This window comes from Vulpes lagopus, chromosome 6, assembly GCF_018345385.1.
Source record: "Vulpes lagopus strain Blue_001 chromosome 6, ASM1834538v1, whole genome shotgun sequence".
Taxonomy (NCBI): domain Eukaryota; kingdom Metazoa; phylum Chordata; class Mammalia; order Carnivora; family Canidae; genus Vulpes; species Vulpes lagopus.
This window is the reverse complement of record NC_054829.1, coordinates 67011383-67036420: the sequence shown is the minus strand read 5'-3', so window position 1 is coordinate 67036420 and position 25038 is coordinate 67011383.

The following is a 25038-nucleotide window of genomic DNA, read 5'->3' as shown; positions in this document are numbered from 1 at the left end:
TTGTCCCCTACCCCACACCCCTCCACACACACTATATTGTTCCCAATTTTAGAGGAAAAAAGAATTGGTGTTTCGCCATTAAGAATGATTTTAGCTCAAGATTTTTTTGTGGATGCCTTTTATCATGTTGAAGAAATTCACTTCTACTTTTATTTTGTTTTATCAAGAAAGAATGTGTTAGACTTCGTTAAATGGTTCTTCTGTGTCTATTGAGATCATGATGTGATTTTCCTTTCTTGTTCCATTCATATAATGAATTATATTAAGTTTTTATATGAAATCAAAGTTGCATTCTAATCAACTTTATTGGAACTTTATTTACATACAATAATATGCACTCAGTTTAACAGTTCAGTGAATTTTTCAAATATATTCCAATATATTCCTTGTAATTACAAGCCAATCATTTTAGAATATATCCCCCAAAAGTTCCTTCATAACTCATTGCAGTTATCTCTTCATAGCCAGACCTGGCCCAGTGCAGTATTTGAGGTCATTGCTGTTACTACAAATTCATTTCACTTGTCTGTCCTAAAATTTATGTAAGTTGGAATCATGCAATTTATATTCTTTTGTGTCTTGTTTCTTTCACTCACACAATGTTTTGAGACTACTAAATGCTTTTTTGGTTATCTATAGTTCACTTCTCTTTCTTGCTGAGTATCATTTTATTGTATGGATACACCATAATTTATCATTTTGCTATAAATAGACATTTGTGTTGTTTTTGTGTGGGGGCAATAGTTATTTAACTGATGTACATTGCTGTACAAATTTTTGCATGACTATATATTTTTATTTTTCTTAGAGAAATACCTAGGAGTAGATTGTCTGGGTTGTATGTGTTTTTATATCAAGTAGATATGAAAATTTATAATAAACCATCAAGCTGTTTTTTAAAATGGTCATCATTCAATATTTCCACCAGCAATATATGAAAATTTTTATTGTTTTACATCTGTACTAGTAATTATGTCAATTGTTACAATCTAGATATTTTACTGACTGTGTAAAAGTATTTCATTATGATTTTGATTTAGGTTTCTTTGATATCTAGGAATATCAAGCATTTTAACATCTATCTCTTGGCTATCCATATTTTTTATTTTACAAATTATTTGTTTAAATGTCACAGTTGTCACATTGGGTTGTTTGTCTCATTATTTAGTTGAAATGTTCTTTATCAGGCATTTGTATTGTAGATATTTCCTCCTTATGGTTGCCTTACATTTTCATTATTTTTTAAAAGATTTTATTTATTTATTCAACAGAGAGAGCACAAGCAGGGGGAGCAGCAGAGGGAGAGGGAGAAGCAGCAGGCTCCCTGCTGAGCAGGAAGCCCAATGTAGGGTTCTATTCAGTCCCAGAGGTCATGACGTGAGCCAAGTGCAGAAGCTTAACCAACTGAGCCACCCATGTGCCCCCATTTTCATTATTTTAATGTTGCATTTGAAGCATATTTTAAAAATCAATCCGAAATTATCATTTTTTTCCTTATGATTTGTGCTTCAGGTACACTTTGAAATATTGTCCTACCATATATCAAAAAGAATTTCTTCTATGTTTCCCTCCATATATTTTATTTGTTACTTCTGAAATTTTCATTTGGTTCTTTTTCTGTTTCTATTTCTCTGCTGAGATTTTCCATTTCTTGACTAAATTTTCTTTCACTGAACACATGTTCTTTAATTTCACTAAGGATGTAGTTAGCCACTTCTAAATTCTTCTCTGCTAATACCTGGTTTCTCTTAGTTTAGGATTTAGTTGATTTTCTTCTGGAATATTGTGTTCCATTTTCTTGTTTCTTGGTATATCATGACCTTTTGGTTTGTATCTTAGACAAGAATATTATATTACATGGATTATTGATTCTGTTATTATCCTCTATGACTATTGTTTCCTTTCTTTTAGTAAATATTTTTCTTGGCTGTGTTTAACTTTTACAGTTTGGTTCTTGGGGAAAAAATCTGGTCTTGGTTCAGAAGTTAATTCTTCTTGAGTGTATTTTGCATGTGGATAGTTGAGAGATCAGTCACAGTCAAGGGTAGAAAGTTTGAAGACTCCCCTTTCTGTAAAGACTCTTTGTCGTTTATGATTCCACTACTATGTTTGTAATTCCTGGCTTCCTGGCCTGTTTTTTCAAGTTTCTTCAGGCCAGGAAACCTATGGTCTTTTCCAAGTGTACCTCCTGCTGCCCATATGTATGTCTTTCAGACTGTCCTTGAGGCTGCAGGTTGTGGAAACCGTAATCTATCTATATAGCTACTCATATTCCAAGAAAGCTTGCCCAAGAAAGCTTGCCCTTCCAAACAGGCCTTTTGTTTCTGTCCACACTGCAGAACAATAAAATAGTTTTGTTGTTTTGTTTTGTTTTGTTTTCATTATGTCTGTGTTAGATTCACCGAACTTTTGCAGGGTTAGACAGCCTGGTAGACAGAGAACTTTCACCCACTGAAACAGAAGTGATATCACTCTCTCTTTTCTCATTGAATTGTACTAGGTATCTATACATCAAAGTGAATAGAAATGGGAGATGTTATTTGTACTAACGAAGGAAAATTGTGTGAAGGATTTCTTTTTCTGCTATTTTGTCAGATTTCTGATTACACTGATTATCCTGTCCTCAACTGTACCATTTTTCTTCTGTGGATGTAAATTGTCATCATTTTTTTATGAGCCAATCATCATTTTATTTAGAAACTGATAGGATGTGCCTTTAATTTTCTTAAAGTTGTCTTGAAGTCCGAACAATCTTGTAATCATAAAATTATCTGGTGTTATTTGAATTTTTATTATTGTTGATTTTAATAGCAGTTACAATTCAATGTATTTATTCTTCTGAATTTGATTTTTTTTTTAAGATTTTTATTTATTTATGCATGAGAGACACAGAGAGGGAGAGAGAGAGGCAGAGGCACAGGCAGAGGGAGAAGCAGGCCCCATGCAGGGAGCCCGATGTGGGACTCGATCCTGGGTCTCCAGGATCAGGCCCTGGGCTGAAGGCGGCAATAAACCACTGAGCCACCAGGGCTGCCCCTGAATTTGATTTTTATAGTCAGAAGAAAGTGCATTTAAATTAACATTGGCAATTTTCACTTTTCTCGTTTTTCACAAAACATGTTTTTAATGATAACAGACATCTTTATTCTCCCTTTCTGTTCCTTTCATTTTCCAGCTGCCATTTTTTTTCATTTTCCATGTTAAATTGTGTTAATAATTAAAGTTGGACTTTTAATTTTCTTTTCTGGGCATGATTCCATTGTTTTATTTCATGAATACTCATAGTGGTAAATATGGACTAAATATACCTAAAGTCTAAAAATTAAAGTCAGACAAATCCTATCGATCTTGTGCTCTAATTAAACATTGAACTTTGGCAATTTGCTTCCTCCTACTAGCAGCCTGCTATATGTCAGGTGTGTTACAAATTTTCTCTCTGCCTTTTCAACTTTGATGACTCTGTGTTTTGACAGATAACTAAACTGTGTATGTATGTTTTCAGCAAATTATGTACTCTTCATAGGAACCACTAAAAAATTGCCAGTGTTGGGTTATAAAATTATAATTTCTACCTAGAGTAGAAGCACAATTCAACTGTTTAAATAGTCAAACCATTTGATTTTATATAAACCTGTTCAAAGTGCTATGAATTATTCCAAATGTATTATCCAGTTTGAACTCACCAAAATGCTTTAAATAGTACCATTTGAATATTATAATTGATGTTCTTTCCTTTTAGGTATTAATCACAGCTGAAGTAAGTTTAAATTTGGTTAAAAGTTCATAAAATTATGGGCTGTGAATATCTGTATTGAACATCAGTGCAGGCCTCCAATGGGGCAGTGAAATACCTAATACCACTGGATACACAGGGGAGATTAATAATCTGACCTAAATTTGAAATAGTTGTAAAGATACATTGTATCTTTGTAATATATGTAATGTAAAGGCACATTGTAGTAAGCAGATGATTTCAGTGACAAATCACATATAAAATACAACTTTTAAAAATATTTAGTAGGGATCCCTGGGTGGCGCAGCGGTTTGGCGCCTGTCTTTGGCCCAGGGCGCGATCCTGGAGACCCGGGATCGAATCCCACATCGGGCTCCCGGTGCATGGAGCCTGCTTCTCCCTCTGCCTGTGTCTCTGCCTCTCTCTCTCTCTCTCTCTCTCTCTCTCTCTGTGACTATCATAAAAAAAAAAATTATAAAAAAAAATATTTAGTAAACATCATTTACTGTAGTCTTAATAGCAACATTCTTCCATTATATCCAATGAGCTGAAATATGATCACCAGCCTCAATTTTTTTCTTTCTAATAGACTTTATTTTGTAATAGGCTTTTTATTCATTCTTGATGTTGCATATTCTATGAGTTTCAACAAATGTACACTGACATGTTTCCATCGTAATAGCATACAGAATCTGCTCTAAAAATCCTCTGTGCTCTGCCTTGTTCACCCTTCTTTTTCTCCCCTGGTAACTGCTGATGTTTAACGGTATTCACAGTTTTGCCTCTTCCAGAATGTCATATGCTTGGAATCATGCAGTATGTAGCCTTTCAAGTTGGCTTTTTTCACTCAGTAATATGCATTTAATATTCTTCTATGTCTTTTCACGGCCTGAAAACTCCTTCTTTAGCACTGAATAATATCCATTGTCTGGATATAACACTAGTTATCCATTCGCCTATTGAAGGACACCTAGTTTATCCAGGTTTTGGATGAAGGCTAAATAATATAGTTGCTATAAAAATCCTTGTGCGGGTTTTTATATGGACACAAATTTTCAGTGCCTTTGGGTAAATACCAAGGAGCATAATTGCTGGACTGCATGGAAAGACTATGTTGAGAAAACAAACAAACAAACAAAAAGACTATGTTGAGTTCCATGAGAACCAGCCAGTGTTTCAAAGCGGCTGTTCCTTCTTTGCGCTCCTGTCAGAAATGAAAGAGAGTTTCTGTTGTTCCACATCCACACCAGCATTTGCTATTGTCCATGTTCTGGATTTTGGCCATTCTAGTAAGTGTGTAGTGATATGTCATTGTTGTTTTAATTTGCATTTCCCTAATGGCATATGATGTGGAGAATCTTTTCATATGCTTATTTGCCATCTCTATATGTCCTTTGGCGAAGTGTCTGTTAAGGTCTTTGTCTCATTTTTTAATCAATTATTTTGTTTTCTTGTTGAGTTTTAAGAGTTCTTTGTATATTTTGGATAATAGTCTTTATTTAAATGTGTCTTTGAAAATACTTGCCCCTAGTGTGTAGCTTTTATTTTGATATTCTTGACCCCCTCCCACTCAGAAGCATCTTTCACAGATTAGAAAATTTTAATTTTATTGATAAACCTCAATCTTAAGTAAAAGCATAAGGAAGGTTCAAATGCAACAGTTCAATACAATTTAATAATTTTTTTTTTTTACCTTTTTTCTATGTGTTGTTTGAGAGTATTATTGCTAGGAGTGAATCCTCAATTCCTTGAACACTATTTTTAGTCTTATAAAATTAACTGGTTCTTTTTGTAATTTCTGGAAATAGGTAAAAAGCATGATATTGGTCAATATCACATATTTATCTTTTAAAAGGCAAATTATTGGGGCACCTAGGTGGCTCAGCGGTTGAGCATCTGCCTTCGGCTCAGGTAGTGTTCCTGGGATCCTATAATGGAGGATAAATAAATAGCATTCTATTGGTATAAATAAAAAGCAATCTATTGGTATACTTTGTATATAATGAAATATACCTATTTTAACTATATAGCTCAATAAATGTTGATATATATATTTATGATATACGATATATACATATATATGATTTAATCACCATATCAATATCTAGGTAATTTCCACCATCCCCCCAAATTTCAACTTGTCACTTTAAGTCTCTCTCTCTGACATCCTTTCCCCATTCCCTTCTGCAATAGATAACCATTTATCTAATTTTTGTCAGTAGTAGTCACATCGGCAAAATCATAATATTGTGACTTGTGTCTTGCTACTTTTGCTTAGTATATTTTGAAGACTAATCCATGTTTTTACATGCACTAAATGTTTGTTCCTTTTAGCTATTGAGTAATTTAAATACACAACAATTTGATTTTCCATGCTTCTTTTCTGTTTAATATAGCTTTTTTTTTCCTCTCAACTTCCCCATTCCTCCTTGATATCTTAAAGTGAGCATATTTTAAACTTGATTTCTAATATTTCAGAAATTTCAAAAACTCGTATCCAGTTTCTTATACCAAAATATTTGAATTTTTTCTTGACTTTTTTTTTAAAGACTCTATTTATTTGAGAGACAGGCAGAGACAGATCAGGAGCAGTGGGGAGGGGACAGAGGGAGAGGGAGAAGTGGAATCCTCACTGAGCAGAGAGCCCTACAAGATCCTAAGACTCTGCAATTATGACCTGAGCAGAAGGCAGACACTTAACAGACTGAGCCTCCCTGGCGCCCTATACTTGTCTTTTCTAGCTTTTTTACTCCTCCAATAAATGACCAAATGTGTAGACTCCTGAACATGTGTGCTATTTCTCCATACCCACTGATGCAGTTCTAATTTTAACTATCAGTATTTCTTACCTAGGATTTTGTAACTTTGTAAATTGATCTCCTCAAAGATAGTCTTGGGGCCTCCAATCATTTCCCCATTTACTAGTATGTATTTTTAAACAGAAAACCCTTTCTGCTTAAAATCCTTAATTGCTTCTTTCAATTATAAAAGAAAATGAATATCATAAATAAAGCATACATGACTTTTACTTTACCTCAGTAGCCTAGTGGACTTTAATCCTTCTTCAGTAAACTTTAGCTCTAGTATTTTTATTCAGTTCCTTCCTGCCTCAGGGCCTTTGGACAAATTCTCTACCCTCTTCATATGCATAATTCCTACTCACATGTCAAATTTCACCTAAAAATTACTTCATCGGGGAGATCTTTCTTGAGTTTACTGGTTACATGAAAGTCTCTTATTAAAGGTCACATATCATCATGAATCCTACTTTTTCCTATACTGCTGGACCATTATTCAATTATTCAATTATTAATGCATTTGCTTAAGCTCAAAGTCTTTATATGAGTGCTATTATCTGTAGTGGGAGATGCCATGTTTCTTTCACTGGTTGCTATAATCACAGCACTTAATGAAGTATTCCAGTATTTTAAGTTCTTAACATTTGTTGAATTAACTGAAATGGAAATGAGTCTTTGAAATTCAGTATATCAGTGATCTGGACTGAGAAGTCATGGGAAAAGAGAAAGAAGGCAAGATGTTTAAAGAAATACAGAGGATAAAACTTGTGTAGCTGGAGAAGAAAATGTTTCTTCTGCCTTAAAAAATATATTTTTTAATTTATTTGTTAGTATGATCAGAGGAGGAGATACTCCAAAGCAGCTCTAACAAAGCACCCCAAAAGTTTTATCCTAATAAAAGTAAATACTCTTTATATGATATCTAAAGAACAACGATATCAATTTTAAATTAGAAAATTATGAGATAATAATTTGTGTCCTAAATACAACATAGACTTTATCCTAGTTTGAACAGTAAAATTAGAGGAGACCTGTACATGGGCTATTTTTGAACTGTATCCCTGATAAGCAGTGTTACCTTGAGAAGCATCTAATTTTTTACTGTGGTACTTATGAGCCAAGTGATGTAGGAAAGTTTTTTAAACCTCTCCCTGCCTCAGTTTCCTGATTTTCTTAAGATAACATTTATTTCATAGCATAGTTATAAGGATCAAATGAGGCAATATGTCATCATTAAGCCTATGCTGTAGGGATTTTTGCATACATGCTTGGGAACGCAGAGCTATTAATATTGCTACTGTGTTATTGTAGATGTTCTTATTTCATCACCACTGCCATCATCACTAGAAGAACATTTGGCTAAGGGTAAGGAGATTGTGTCCTTCCTCAATAATAGAAAGAAGAATCCTAGGGCAGATGTATTAACTTCAGCTTCAGCGTATTATCTCAAAAAATGGTATATTCGCCTTGTCAACAGCAAAGGGTTATCGTGAAGCCCGAATGAATAAATAAAATGTGAAGGCTATTCAAACATTATAAATCACTATTGTTAAAATTAGACTATAACTTGGAAGCACTGATTTGAAGCACAGTTCTAATGAGGACAAGTTTATACATTTAATTCCTTTATGGAAAAGTTTAGTTCAGTGGCTCAGAAGGATGTTCCTTACTGGAGACTAGCCAGTGTTCGTATGTTCTTTCTAGATTACAGAGCAGTGGGGATCATTTAAAAATGCATTGTTTGATCAGCCAAGTGTACAACCATTTTGAGCACAGTGTTTTAATTAGAGATCTGAAAGTATTGAGTCTTCTTGGCTTGAACGTGTTAATTTGATCACCTACATTATTTTATGTACATTTTCTTGAGTTATCCTATCTGCTCATTCTCAAATGTTTGTCATTCCACTACTGCTTGGTCATCTTCCTGACTGATACCTTTGAAAATGTGTCAACAGCTACTGTATTTTACATGTTAACATAGTGTTCAACATAGTATAACATTAGATTCCCTGAACATAGAGTTTTTATCTTGTAGAAAAGAAGAAAAGAATTTGGGTTAGTTAAGAATTTAGTCAGTTTCATGCAAAATCTCTTTACTTATTCATGAGAGACAATGTAATATGGTGGAAAAACCTACATTTGAGTACTAGTTCTGTCACAATGATTTTGAAACTCCGAAGAAGTTATCTATTCTTTTAAAGCTTCTGATCTTTTTTACTGTAGTATGGGGATACTAATAGCCACCTGATACATGCTTATTGTGGAAATAAATGAGATATTATGAGGTACCCAAAGAGTGCTGCACAGGAATGAAGACTACTTAGAGAATAAGAGAATGAGTTTCCGTTTTATTTTGGCTCCAAGTTACATGTATACAGAAGAGAATGGTAGACCCAGTTTCAACTTCCTACCCTCATTTATTTACAGAGCAGTTAAATGCAAGCACAATTTGCGGCTTGGTTTTGAGGATAAGGGAGTGATATATCACTTTATTGGACACAGCTGAATCCACAGTGCAGGGAGAGACGAGAGGGTTAATGATCACACACACAATTTATCTGAATGTAAGCCAGACAGTTGAACTGCTTGATATATGTAATTAATTTTTGCGTAGGGATTATTAGTAGGCATGTGGGGTCTTAGAGTATGAGTTTACAATTTAAAAGTTATTGGCAGGGCAGCCCTGGTGGCTCAGCGGTTTAGCGCCGCCTTCGGCCCAGGGCGTGATCCTGGAGACCCAGGATCGAGTCCCACTTCGGGCTCCCTGCATGCAGCCTGCTTCTCCCTCTGCCTGTGCCTGTGCCCCGCCCCCCCCCCCCCCCGCCCTGTGTATCTCTAATAAATAAATATGATATTTGAAAAAAGTTTAAAAAATAAAAGTTATTGGCAACTTACTGCTTCTAAAAGGGAAGGCTCTAATCATTTTAGAGCAGTACCCCAATTGTGATAAGACCCATGTACTCGTTATAGTTATGTACATCAAATTAGGAAATTTCTGCCACTCTATAGATTGACAAATGTCAGGACCAGTACTATAGCTTTTGGAGGATATATTTAAAACTTCATCTGAGGTGATAATTTTACCTCCTGTCCCAGAGGGCTTCTGGGTATCAATACCTACCTACACTGTTCATAAAGCACTTAGAATATACCAGGGACTGTGCTAGGTATATATCATGAATTTATGCTTTTAAAAACTTATAAGAAATATTATATATTTTTACAGAGGTATAATCTGACACTTAGATAAATTCAGTAATATACCTAAAGTTCATATGGTAAAAAATGATGGAGCCAAAATTTGAGTTCAAGCAAACTTACATGAGATCTCTTTGTCTTGTGCATGGCTAGCAGGGATGGACTCAAAAAGTCTTGAAAGGAAATTCTCCATTAGAGAGAACAGAAAGGGACTGGGATCAACATCAGGACATGACTGTTTCAGGATACATAAATAACAATTTAAATAAATTATGGAACATTGACACATAGTAGAATAACATACCTACTCTTATACATATGTGTTTGGATCAATACATAAACTACGATCTCAAGAAAAAAACAAGTTTCAATTTTATGGTGAAATTTCTATAAAGCAATATTTATGTAGCATAGGACAGCCCAGGTAGCTCAGCGGTCTAGCGCCACCTTCAGTGCAGGGTGTGATCCTGGAGACCCAGGATCGAGTCCCACGTCAGGCTCCCTGCGTGGAGCCTGCTTCTCCCTCTGCCTGTGTCTCTGCCTCTCTCTGTGTGTCTCTCATGAATAAATAAATAAAATCTTTAAAAAAAAATATTTATGTAGAATAGAATATTTTTCAAAATCCCTACATGAAATTGATGTGGTTACCTGGATGGAGCAGGGCTGACTAGATAATAGTGATGGGGTAGGGGGCACCAGACAGTTCTCAGATTCTTTTTCATATTTAAAATAAGTAAGAAAAAAAAAAAAAATAAAAAAAAAAAATAAAATAAAAATAAAATAAAATAAGTAAGAAAAAAAAAAGTGTTCTTAAGATTGAGAGAGGGGATCCCTGGGTGGCGCAGCGGTTTGGCGCCTGCCTTTGGCCCAGGGCACGATCCTGGAGACTCGGAATCGAATCCCACGTCGGGCTCTGGTGCATGGAGCCTGCTTCTCCCTCTGCCTGTGTCTCTGCCTCTCTCTCTCTCTCTCTCTGTATGACTATCATAAAAATTAAAAATAAATAAATAAAATAATATAAAAAAAAAAGATTGAGAGAGCCAAAGTGGTCTACATTTTTTCAAAAAATTTTGTGTTTTATGTCCCAAAGAAGATTAGTAATATAGGTAGGGACAGTATTGATTTATGCATACTGCTATCCCCTTAGTATTCTAGATAATCTCCTGGTTTATTCTATCTTTGTCAACAGAAAGTATGATTAGCATTTAGTTAAGGTATTATTTCTCATCTAGAAATTGAAAATGTGGGATCCCTGGGTGGCGCAGCGGTTTGGCGCCTGCCTTTGGCCCAGGGCGCGATCCTGGAGACCCGGGATCGAATCCCATGTCGGGCTCCCGGTGCATGGAGCCTGCTTCTCCCTCTGCCTGTGTCTCTGCCTCTCTCTCTCTCACTGTGTGCCTATCATAAATAAATAAAACAAAAAAAGTAAAAAAAAAAAAAAAAAAAAAGAAATTGAAAATGTGAGTTCTTTAAAAAGGGAAAGGACAGAATGTTCACCTATTTTACTCAAGCAATTTACACTTTCGAAGTGGTGAAGAGGCCAGATTGATAACACTGGACTGGTACATCAAAATAATTAAGCTTTAATCTCCTATTCAAAGACTTCAGCTTAGAGGTCACAAAGAATCAAGAAAACTTTTTTTTCTTTTTAATCAGTCTTGGATGATTAGTGACTTTGTGGAATGATCGTTTTCCAAGTACAGCAATGCAGTGTTAGAGTAAAATAGGGGGAAAAGATTAAGGAGTTTAATTTACTTGGCATGTTATAACTATGTTTATTAAAACACTAAGAATTACAGCAAAACTTTATCATTTGTTAATATTACTTTTGCCTCAATGGGGGTTATATTGAGAAAGCAATATTCTAGACATAAAGGCCACTGCCAAGCCGTATTTTTTAAAAATTTTATACTTTCTTATAAAATAACTCCCCCTGGGTACTTAAAATGAAATCTATTTCTTTGTCAGAATGTAATTCCTCCTCCTCCCTCGATCAGCTTTCCACCTCTGGTTATTATTGCAATGTTGTTCAAATAAAAAGACAGGTTCAGAATACTGATATATGGATCAGCATCCCTTATACCATAGGAAATAGGATAAAAGGGACTGTGTATTATTTCTCAATAAGTGTTTTGTTTGTTTAATGCCACACTTGGGATCCTCCTCCTTATCAGGAAATTAATTTAATTCAGAAAGTATATACAGGGACTGTCCTAAATGTAGAAAATCCATATCAAAAAACACAAACAAAACGAAACCTTCTCCAAAATAAAATTGGAACTTTCATGAAAGAAGTTAATAATTTCAGCTTAGTAGGTCTTATAATTTTTTGCCTGTTTTCTTTTATTCTTTTGTACTTTTGCCTGTTTTAGTAGTCAGAGCTGTCTTTTAAGAATCAATAGGTAATCCTTGGTTTCCAAACATAATAATTGACAGAAAGTTGGTTTTGAATAAGGTTGAAATGTGCAAAATAAATACTAAGGAAAATTTAGGCAGGTTTCTAAGCATTTGTCATGACAGTGGTATGTTATTTAGTAATACTTCATAATGGAAATCATCTTTTCCATGAGAAAATGGTATTATATTTAGAAAGGATAAGAACTTACTTATCAGGGCCAGAATAATATTTGGTAGCATTTCCTGAGAGTTTAATGAAAAAATTATACTTAAAAATTTGGACCAAGATGTATGCTATACTTTCAAATAGGAGCTTGTCTTACCAGCCTGCTCTTGAGATCTATGCCCTGTATACTGGAATTCATGTTTTTTCTTTATTGAGAATTTTATGTCATGTACAAAGTCTATGAGACACACATCTTTTAGTGGATTAATTACTTTATTAGAACTTTAGTGTTCCCCAAGTGCCCTTATGGATGACTTTGCAGACTGCAAAGAAGAATGCAGGATAAACTGACAAAAAAGTAAGATGAGGATGTGGGTGTATAAAGAATGTTGCTCAAATTGTCTGTTTGTTTTATGTACAAGACCCATAAATAATTGTGATTTGGGGCCTAACACATCCAGAAATCAACTTTGACAGCATCAGAAGGATTATATAAATATTACTAAACTCACATCATTAAATGAGATCAATTTAATGTATACCATCTGTCATCTTAATACAATTCCTATAAGCATGTTCAAAAATGTAAACACTACATAGTTCATTTTTATTAAAAGACACACACACACACGCACACTTTAAAAAATCAGTCATGACTGAGGCAAGTATAAAACTCACCCCATGATACTTTCTCAGGGTTAACCATTTCCCTTTTTAATTCTCTTCATTAATATCTCTAAATAACATAGTTATATTACTGTCTCTTCCCAAAATAAAATATAAACACCTATTGACTCATATTAGTATGCTATTACCACAGCAGTTTTCTTGCTCTCAATTCTATTATTGGCAATGTTTAAAAATTTAAGAAATGTATTTCAAAATATCCCTGTTAATTTTTAATTTTTACTTACACCTTAAATTTACATATAGTAAAATTCTCCTTTTGATATACAATTCTTATATGAGTTTTGCCAGATGCATGGAGTTGTATGACTACCACAATGAACAACTTGTGGGACAATTCCATTACTTGGAATATTCTCTGGTGGTTCCCTTTTGTAGTCACCATTTTTCCCATCCCTAAAACCTCACGTCTGTCATCTTTTCTTATTCTCTATGATTTTTCCTTTTCCAGGATGTCATACAAAAGAAATCATGAAGAACAAAGCCTTTGGAGATGGGCTTCTTTGCCTTACTATAGTACACCTGAAATATATACATATTGTTGTCTGTATCAATAATTTATTCCTTTTATTGCTGAGTGATATTGCATTGTATGGATTCACCAGTGTTTTTATCCTTTTATTAGCTAAAGGGCATTTAGGTTGTTTTCATTTTGGGGAGCATATGAATAAAGTACTGTAAGCATCCATATACAGGATTTTTATGAACATGGGTTTTATTTCTTTTGGGTGAATACCCGGGTGGGGGATTATTGAGTCATATAGTACATATTTGTTCACTTTTATAAGAAAATGCTAAACTCTTGACTGTACCATTTTTGCATTGCTACCAGCAGTGTATGAAATTTATGGTTGCTTTGCAAATTTGACAGCACATGTTGCTTTATCAGGTCATTTGTTTGCCAATCTGTATCTCTTTATGGTTTTAACTCATATTACACCTAATAACTAGTAACAGTGGACACTTTTTCATGTACTTATTTGCCACTCAAATATTTTCTTTGGTGAAATGTCTTTTCAAATATTTTCCTCATTTTTTTCATTGGGTTGTTTTCTTATTTTTGAATTTTAACAGTTCTTTATATTCTATGGATCCAAGGTCCTTGTGAGAACTCACCTGTGCCAATATATTTTCCTAGTCTGTAGTTTATATTCAAATTCTTTTAAAGTGTAATTATAGGAAAAAGGGGTTTTAATTTTGAGTAAGTCTAATGTTCAGTACATTCTTTGGGGATCATGCTTTTAATGTGATAAGTAAGAACCCTATTCCAAGGGTCACCAAAATGATCTATATTTTCCTTTAGAAACTTCAGAGTTTTAGATTTTTAATTTAGGGTTATGATCTGTTTGAGTTAATTATTATATAAGATGAGAGATCTGGTCAAACCTTCATTATCTTTATTTGCATATGGATATGCAAATATCCCAGCCTCTTTTGTTAAAAGATTTTTTTCTCCATTGAGTTACCTTTACATATTTGACAAAAATCAGTTGATTATAGTTGTGTGTCTCTATTTGTGGATATTTTATTTTGACTCATTTATTTATTTGTTCCTTCACTGATGCTACACTGTTTTGATTGTTGTAGCTTTATATCAGATAGAATGAGTCTTCCAACTTTGCCCTTCTTTTCATAACTGTTTGTTATTCTTATTCCTTTCTCATCCCATATGAAGTTTAGAATCATTTTGTCAGTCTTTACAATAATCTTATTGTAGTTTTAGTTTGGATTATATTAGACCTATAGAGCAATTTAAAAAAAAACAAAAAGATCTTAAGAATCATCTGATATGTGAACATGGTATTGCTCTCTCTTTAAAAAAAAATATTTAAATCCTATTAATTTACATATAATGCATTATTAGTTTCAGAGGTAGAGGTAGTGATTCATCAGTCTTGTATAATACCTAGTGCTCATTTGACATCACATGCCCTCCTTAGTGTCCATCACTCAGTTACCTCATCCCCTCACTCTGCCCCTCCAGCCACGCTCATTTGTTTCCTATGATTAAGGGTCTCTTATGGTTTGTCTCCCTCTCTGATTTTGTCTCAACATAATATCCTCTAGTTCCATCCACATCATTGCAAATAGCAAGATTTCCTTTTTTTTTTTAATACACATACCACATCTTCTTTATCCATTCATCTGTCAGTGGACATCCGGGCTCTTTCCATAATTTGGCTATTGTGGACGTTGCTGCTATAAACATTGTCTCTCTTTTTTATTTAGTTCTCTTTTACTTTTTATTGATGTCTGGTAGTGTTCAGCATATAATGCCTGTACATATTTTGTTAGATATAAAACTATTTTAGTATTTTCCAGAGCCATTATAAAAGTCACTATTATAATTTTGACTACTACTTGTTTATTACTAGTATGTAGAAATACAGTTGATTTTTGTGTATTGACCTTGTACCAATGATACTGCTGCATCACTTGTTAGTACCAAGAACTTTCATTACATAGTCTAAAGGATTTACAGCATAAGCAATCATGTTATCTGAGAATAGAGACACTTGAAAAAATTCCTGAGAAAAGCATATTGACAAAGAAACTACAAGTTCACACTGAAAGCCAAGAGCACAGCTGTAAATCTCAAGGCTGCAAAATTGCACAGACAAGGCATAAGGGAGAACAGTAGGAGGTCATACCACTCAATATTTACTTTAGATATGGTCATACAGGATAAGGGAAAAGCAATACTATCTATATAGGATGAATTATGGGTTGTCATGGGGGAAGTTCTTAGGAAGCATAATGAGAGTCTGATCCAGATTTTCCCCACAGTCAGGATAGAAACAAAGCACAATGTCTACCCTAGAGAATTTTATTGAGTTCTGGTCTGTGCTTGCTGTTCTTCCCGTTCATGTTTTCTTTTGTGAATGATAATCTAAAGAGGAGGAACTTCTTAGCGTCACATTTGTTAGCGTATATTCTCTTTCATCTTGAACACATAATTATACCCAGAAGACTTCTTGGTTGAAAACCAAAGGAACTGATTGTGGTTAGCTTAAGCTTGAACAGAAGTGTCGAGCAAATATAGCTCATGGAATTAATTTAATGACTAGGTAACTGATAGTCTGAAACACAGAGGAAGCAAAGTGAACCAGACCACTAAAAACACAGCCAGCATCACCAGAATGTGTTGGTTAGAGAGCTGTTACAGCCTTAATTGGATGTTGGTACTGGCCCTGTCACCACTGAACAATGTATATCACTGATGATACTGCCACCACTGGATAATGGGTACTGTATCCCCACCAGTGGCATGACCTGCGGAGTTTTGATTTGTTATTACATTTCTCTAAGGATAATGCAGTAACAAATTCCTGGAATGAAATAAGAGGTTCAGATGCTTGAAGAAGAAAAAGAATAAAAACGGATAAATGTACCCTAACTGTTTTAATGTACCTTCTAATCATGGTTCCAATTTTGACTGCTTTCCTTATGAACTGCACTATTGTCATCCTGGAATTCCTTTTATTACTTTTATAGGTTATGCCTCTGTTTAACTGATAGCATATTATACACATTCTTTGGATAAATGTAATGTTTGGGACACATCTTCAAGTATTTTTCATATTATGTATGGCTAATACTGATTTTCTCTGGTTTTCTGTACATTGGTTTCCCCAGATTGTTTCTCCTCTGATGTGAGGGTGACTCAGCATTTCTTTTAATGACTTGAGAACAGCTAGCTTTCCAAAAAACAGCTTTCTATAACCAGGTTCCAGTTTCCTTCTCCTCATACCCATTGTTTTCCTTAAAATTTCTGTTCTTTTTAAAATTTTCTTTTAGAACACCACCACCAAAACAAAGAAAAAACCCATCCGCTTTCAGCCTCACCTGTCTATTGCTGTATTTTGTTCTGATGTATAAATGCCTGATCAGCTAACCCTCTGAGGGAAGGTGACTAAATTCAGGCACTTATCAGGGGCAGTCTGGTTAGTAGTATATGAAATGCTAATTTGCATTTACAGAAAACATTCCTGATCTAGTGGTTTTTCTGAACCACATTAGAATCTGTGTCACGTGTACATGTTTTAGACTTTATGAATATGTTATTTGCAAATGTTTGAGCAATAAAATAATACAATTATAAAACACCTTCTGTCAGGATGCTCAAAGCACTATGTATATATAATAATTACAACAGTATAAAAATATAATAAGCAATCACCCACTAAGATAAATTTAGGAAGAAAAAGTTTGGAATAGTGTTACATAAATGTAAAGAGGATTAATTGTAAATTCAAAAAAGGACTGCAAACATGATTAAATGCAAAGACAAACACAAATCAAGCTGAACACATTTGTCTTTGGGAAAGGAATTATAAAAATGTTTGGCAGTAAAATGAAACTGCTTATAAGTCATTTCAAAATAATGATACACCCTGGATGATTTTATTGGTTTTATGACTTTAAAGCTCTGACCCAATGCCACGTATGTGCTTTCTTGTAAAGTTATAATCTAATTATTAAGTGACCAAATATTAAAGCGCTGCTGTGAATCTGCTGCTGCCTCCAAATGTTACCTCTGATGTTTAAAACTCTTCTAATGGAAATTGCATGCACTAACTATCAATAGAAAAAGATTAAATACTGTGGTGCAGTGAAGTGAAACAGAGATTGGTTTTTCTCCCTGTTGAGGTTGTGATTGGATTATTATGAACTCAATATTTATTCCAAAAGAAAATTATTTCTTTCTTTAAATATACATTACAATAATTGAATAGGCAGGGTTATTCCTGGAAGTTAAGGGGTGTTTTGAAACCATTAGAAGTACTTGTATATTATTATATCTTTCCTTCTATCTTAAATATCTTAAATACCTCAATCCCAATTCTGTTGTTATTTTACAAAAAGATAGTACAATGCTCCAGGAGAAAGAAACAGGTTTCTCAACTCCAGAAACTTCTCAGAATGGTTTCTTGTACCTCTGTTTCTATTAGGCTCTTGTGTGTGTGTGTGTGTGTGTGTGTGTTTGTGCTGCATGTATGTCTGTATGTGTTTGTGTCTGTGTACTGCTTGAGTAACTGATAAAGGAAGAGGGAAATCTAAGATCTGGCTAGCTTACCTAGCTCATTACAATAATTCACTGCCCTTAGGAAGCTGTTTATGCTTCTTCATGATCTCTGTTCCACTGACTCCTCTACTTTCTAGCATCCCTTTCCAGAATACCACACTTTAGTAGTCCACTCAGGTCTCTCTTTAGTTTTCCTCTGGGAAATACCTGTCCATGCTATAAAATGACATCATCTTTCTGTATTTTCCTCTGCATCTCTACAACTCTTATTCCTTAAGTGCACATATTAGTTTTTAAAAATTAAAATTCTGGCTAAACTAAATATGAATGTGAAGAATGACCATATTCTCAGCTTCATGAATAGTACTCTAATAAAAATCTGCTTACATATTCAAATAAATATATATTAGATGATAAAATTTTAGACAAGATGGGCATGGTAGGTGGATTATGGCTTCCAAGATGATTCCATACCTTAATCCCCTGATCCCTAGACTATGAATATGTTATTTACCATGTCAAAAGGAATTTTGTAGATGTAATTAAATTAACTAATTAGTTGAATTTTAAGCAGGGAGATTACCCTGAATTATCCAGGAGCAGGAGCCCAATATCATCACATGATCCCTTAAGAGCAAAAGGCAAGGTAAAAAGGGAATTCAGAGAAATTCAAAGAATAAAAAAAATGCAATGGTCCTTTGATTGCTTGAATTTGAAGGAACTAATGTGTCAAGAAAACAGGGATCTCAGTTCCACAACCACAAGAGACTGAATTCTGTCAACAATCAGTAATCTTAAGGGGCCCCAGATGAGAATTTTAGCCCTGGCAAATACCTTGATACCTTATAACAACTGCCTCATTCATCCCTTTAAAAGTAGTGTGCGTTAAAAATTAACCACTTAGGAAATAAATCAAATAAATCTCCTACCCTTAAAACTTTCTAGAGGAATGGAAGAGATAAAGTACACATTGAATTATATGGAATGGTTCAAAGAGAATATTTTTTTCATAAAGCAGGTATGGATAAATTGCTCTGAGACTTCAGAAAAGTGAACTGTTACTTAAAGTTGGGATATGTTGGAAGGTTTCTTGGAGTAATTGAGATCTAGGCTGAGTTGACTCAAATTTCACCACTTTATTTTGACAAGCAATTGAAAGTGTTAATTTCTACATCATTTGCTCATCCAAGATCAGCTCTAGACTTGACAACTATTCAGTGATTAGGGTTTTCCCCCCTGTTATAAATAAAGATGCATTAAATTCCAGAGGAGATAGTTTGTATAAAATGAGATTATTGAGTCAAAAGTTTTGAACATGTTTAAGATTGTTGGTTCATTTCTCAGATAGGTTATTTTCCAGAAAGGTTGTACAATTTATACTCTCATGAGTAGCTATGAGGGTCCTGGTTACCAGGAGCATCACCCTTCTGATGGGCAAGAGAAGGTTTCTCTTTAATTGGATTATTTCGATAATCGATGAGGTTCCACTTGTCCTCGAAAGTTTCTTAACCATTGTTATTAATTGTTCACTTCCTTTGCCTGTTTTTATTCTGAGGCCTTAGTGAGGCTTTCAAAGTTGTTTCATCTTTTAATTTGATTGGCTCTTAAAAAAATAAAGATATTGGAGATTCAAAAAAAAATTTATTTTATGCAAAATAAAATATTTTATGCAAAAAAAATATTTTTTGCATATATTAGGCTTCTTTTTATGTCCTAAAATGAGATTCTAATGCTATTATCCTTATTAATATGTACATATGTTTAAAATAATATAAAGAGTAGTAAATTTTTGGAGAAGGTAGTGAGGTACATATGGCTATCATTATTATTAACATTTAGTTGATAAAAGAAAATTTTTCAATATATTAGCATTCCAAAATATTTTAAACTAAAAAATACTAACGATAAAGAAAAAGTTACATCGTTAACTGAATAATAATATTAAAGTATAAAACTTTTATTTTATCTGAACTAAATAAGAAAGATCTTTCATATGTCCCTAAGATTTTTTATGGACTAATCTTTTCTCCAAGGGAAGTAGTGCAATACAAATTATTATTTAGTAACTAGGATTCAGCTGGCTACAACAGTGCTGGGTTGAAAAGGCACACAAAGGAAGACACATTAACAAATTCATGATTTCTATCTCTCCTCCTTTTTTTTTTTTTTTTTTTTTTTTTTTTATAGAGCAGTTTTTCACAACACCTCATGTCCACAACAAGCACAGCCAGGTGAATCTCCTGGATTGTCCCCCTCTGTTTTTAACTCCTACTTTACCTTCTGAGCAAGATAAGTGTAGGTACCTTTGTTTATCTTTCTGAATTTGTCCCTCATGTTTTTATGGGCCTAATTTCATGTTTTAGTTTCCCAACATTTTTCTGGCTGATGTGTTCATTCATTTGTTATATATAGTGATACATCTAAATGGTGAACATTTATTTATGCCAGCTCATTATAGCTAATCTATTTATTTTACAGCATATTCATATACTTTTTCAGAACTTTGTTAGTTTTCTACTTACCTGGAGAGACTAATGAACAAAATCTGAAGACTGATGCTTATGGAACAGAGGGTGTATACTACCCACCTCCATGGCTGCATATTTTCAAATTTTATGGCTCATCTGCTAAAATCTTTCTCAACACAAACCCAGACTGTGCAGCTGTGTACATCATGTGTTCCTGTGATCAGGTGTGCCAAGGATGACTGTGGAGATACCTCTGTTAAGTAAACCTCCTGCTAGAAGAGAAACTGGTAATGTTGACTTGATGTTGACAGGCTGTCTGGCTGGCTTGGGAACCAGATAGTTGAAGATTGTTCCAAAATGTTGTCATTTAAAACATGATGGCTGACAATGTGTTATAAGCTTTAGGAACAGCAGGAGCACTCTCCTATGCTAATAAGTATTAGCAAGCATTGTCCTTTGCAGACTTCAGAAACCCTTAACATGTAGGTTAATCTACTCTGCTAAGATTTTTGTTTTCTTTCTGCTAATGCAGAAAAAAAAATTTAATCCAAATCACAGTTTTCTAACCGACATCAGTTACTCCATGTAATAGGGACATATTTGTGTGTTTGCTTTTTTATTTATTCGTTTGTTTAATGTAGAGCTCCCTGGAGGCTATCAGTCATTAGAAAATTGTTGATTTTTGTTTTTTGTTTTTAGTTTAATTTTATGACATGACGTGAGAAATGGCTACCTTGGTTATGCTTGTGATGGCTACACTGAAGTGAAGGGACACTGCCTTACTGCCTTGAGTTGAGAAGAAAATCATTCTCTTTTAGTGTAAATGAGTGATTTATGCCAGTGTCCTCTTTCAATTAAGATCTAAAATGAAAAGTAGTGTATATTTTAAATCATTGTCACAGATCAGTACATACTGTTCCATCACTTTGATGTTTAGACATATATTACATATTTGCCTTTCAAAAGAGTTGAGAAGTAATAATGTCTTTTGTTTTGTTTTCTGGGTGTTTCTAGCCTACGATATTAGCACACTACCTCATATCTCTTGTGCGATGTTGTTTGCTCTGAAGTTCTTAGAAGTTAGAGAGAAATAATGCTTTTCATAAGCAACTAATCATTGTTCAAAGATAACAAACTGACATCAACAAATGGTGAAGTGCTCACCCAGTTGAATAAGGGAAGAAATTAAAAAACATTTTGTAGGGATCCCTGGGTGGCGCAGCGGTTTGGCACCTGCCTTTGGCCCAGGGCGCGATCCTGGAGACCCAGGATCGAATCCCACATCGGGCTCCCAGTGCATGGAGCCTGCTTCTCCCTCTGCCTGTGTCTCTGCCTCTCTCTCTCTCTCTCTCTGTGACTATCATAAAAAAAAAAAAAAAAAAAAAAAAAAAAAAAAAAAAAAACATTTTGTATTGGTAATACAAGCAAAGAAATAAATTAGAAAATTAAAATTGATTACTGCCTGGATTCTTAACTTACTCAGAAAATCACTGAATTGTTGTGTGACTTTTTGCAACTTTTAAACAGGAGTAATATGTCCTACTTCCAGTCCATATCAGAGACCAATTGTTGTGTGCATTAATGCAATAATTTCTACCAAGACATTTGGTATATGTAAAATGGGCTGAGTGAATACAAGACACTGTTATTGTTTATCATGAAATTGTGACGTGTTTTTTTAAGTTTAATTGTATTCAATTTCTTTTAAATCCATCCTTTCTCATTTTTCTTAAGTTAGTTGCTTGTTGTCTCCTTGACTCAGTGATAGCCTAGTTTCTTCTGCCTGTCAACTCTATTTCTGCTTTTCTACCTAACATCTCTTGTTGAAACAGTCCTCACTCTATAGGAATCAAAGTGTTGCATCTGGAGGCTTAGAAAAATCTTTGCCTGCAGTTCTAATATTAATGAAGAGCACTTAGAATTTCAGTCATGGCCAACAACATACTCTATAGAAACTTACAATTAAATTCGTATTAATAGAAGCTAATGGTAATTTTTGAAGGTATAATCTCTCTTAAATTTTATTTTGAAAAGCAATTCTAGTGTAATAGCTAAGGCCTGTACTTTCTGCTACGTATTTATCAATTTATGTCTTCTTTGTCTCTTAATACTTTTGTCCATAATTCATGTTGACAGGTAGGAAATTTTCCTATTTCAATGTTTGTTCTTATTGTTTATATGCCTAAAACTGGACGTTACACACTACTTTCAGAGTGGTAACTAGGATTTTGTACGTTGTAATTAGTATAGACAAGTTGAACAATATATTGTTTTCTACATCCATGTATTTTTCCCCTCATTTTGAGAGTTGCCTAGGGGAGATCACAATTCATTATGTATGCTCTTTCAGTGAACAATTAAGAGGTGAATCTCATTTTTTCTTTTAAAAATATTTATTGGAAAAATAAATAAATAAAAATATTTATTGGGGTGCCTGGGCAGCTCAGTCTTTTATGCTTTGGACTCTTAATTTTGGCTCAGGTCATGATCTTAGGGTCATGGGATTGAGCCTCATGATGGGCTCTGTGCTCAGTGTGAAGCCTGCCTAAGATTCTTTCCCTCTTCTCGGCCCCTCCCCCTCCACTTGCATGCTTGCTCTCTTTCTACAAAAAATAAAATAAATAAAATATTTATTAAGTGTATTTGTGTATCTTCTACATTTGAGGAAATTTTATGATATACAAATTAATATTTATGCTTCATATAAGGGTATGTAATACAGTAACCAGATATCTTGACTGTGGTCCTTTTATTCAAAATTGAGGAGATTGCCTGTCAGTCAGAGTATTAAGGAATTTTATGGGTAATGTGGATTTCTCTTTAGCCTATCCCAGAAAAAAATTATTCACAGGTTTTATAAGCCAAATTTCTCCTGTCTTCTCCTAATTCAGTCTCTTCCCATCATTTGGAAGAGATAAAATCACTGTGGAGGTTCTGATGCTGGCAGTATTACTTTGGGCAGGGGCGGGTGGGACAGGTTAATAGGAAATACTCAAATTGCACCTTTGTTCTTCCTCATGAGAGGTTCCTATGTATGCTTTTATTAATTAAAAAAGTTGGCAAGCATATGGCTTGCTAAACCACGTGATATATCAAAAGTCTTATTTTATATAAACATTAAGGGTGATATAATTGCATCATCTTTTTATTATCATTTGTACTCACATGAGCTCTAGCTTTTTAAGGCCTATATATGCTTGCTTAATATATGTGTAATTGGACAAGAATGAAAGAAGCAAAGAATTGAATTACTCAAAGTTATCCAATACTAAAGGGTCTATTCGGAAGCTGGAACAAAGCAGCCTGTTTGAGTTTTCTACCTAAATTTATACATACTAATTTTAACATGGACATAGAATATACTAAATGGCATGCTTCTTTATGATAATAAAGATGACAATGATTCCTTAACCTTGGTAGTTCTAGTATTTGGAAGGTACCCGAGAGTTCATCTATTAGAACCTCATGGCCACTGAAAACTGTGTCTTTACAACATCTTTGGTAGCTTTTTCTTGGCCACTTCTATAAATAGGAAGTTCACTACTAGGGTAATATTTGTCTATCTTATACATTTTCTGTTTGTATTAGACCCAAAATGTAGTGAACAGTGATCTTGCATGCTGCCACTTTTTCTCTTCAGTTCTCTATTGTATAAGTAATTATGGCATAGATCTATAAACTAAGAACCAAGGTAATCTTTTACTGTGTTATTCTCTATTTTGAAGTTGTCTATTTTTCTTGTTTGTTTTACTCTTTTCAGTGTAAAGTTCACTTGGAGAAGATGTAGGTAACTTTATCCTTTCTTCATTTTTCTGAGAAAAGCTAAGCTATGCCCTTTTTTTGTCCTGACTTTTCAAATACTTGTTGACTTCACTTATTTGTTAATATAGTCATTCCAACTTCTGATTTTGTGCTTTGGATGACATGATTTGACTTTGGAAGTTTTAGATTCTCCCTCAGATGGGCCTGTATATTTACTAGTTGTGTAGAGTTACTGTTATTTCTCTTCGCTGTCACATAGGCTTCTATTTGTCATTTTGACCCAGATTTCTACAGTAAACTTCAATCTAAAATGGATTAGTTTACAGTCTGGCAAGAGTGGTTACAGCCATTAAAATATTGTGTGTGAACCTTGTGCATACATCTCAATAGCCAAAGCAGAAGTTACATGAGAAGAGAGCAAAATTAGGAGACCTCATTCTCTGGCATTATTCTAAATATACCCTGTCACTATGTTGTCTTTCATCTACCAATGACAAATTCTTGGTCTCCATAGGCTGCCACACCTAAACCCTCTTAAGTTTTCTCTTCCTGCACAGGTACAGGGATCACAGTAGGTACCAAGTAGTTGAGCCTCAGCCCCATTCTTTCCTTATTATGGGTGACAATGTTTCCTTGTCTGTATTCTTTATTAGCAAGTGACTTCAAGTTAGCTATCACTCCCTAATTTTATTTATTAAAATAACCATAGTTGGGCTGTGGCCTACCCCTCTTCAATTTTTATTTTGAGCATGTAAAATTTTTTCAACCATGTCTGCTACAAAGACTCAAGATAAGAAAGGCTC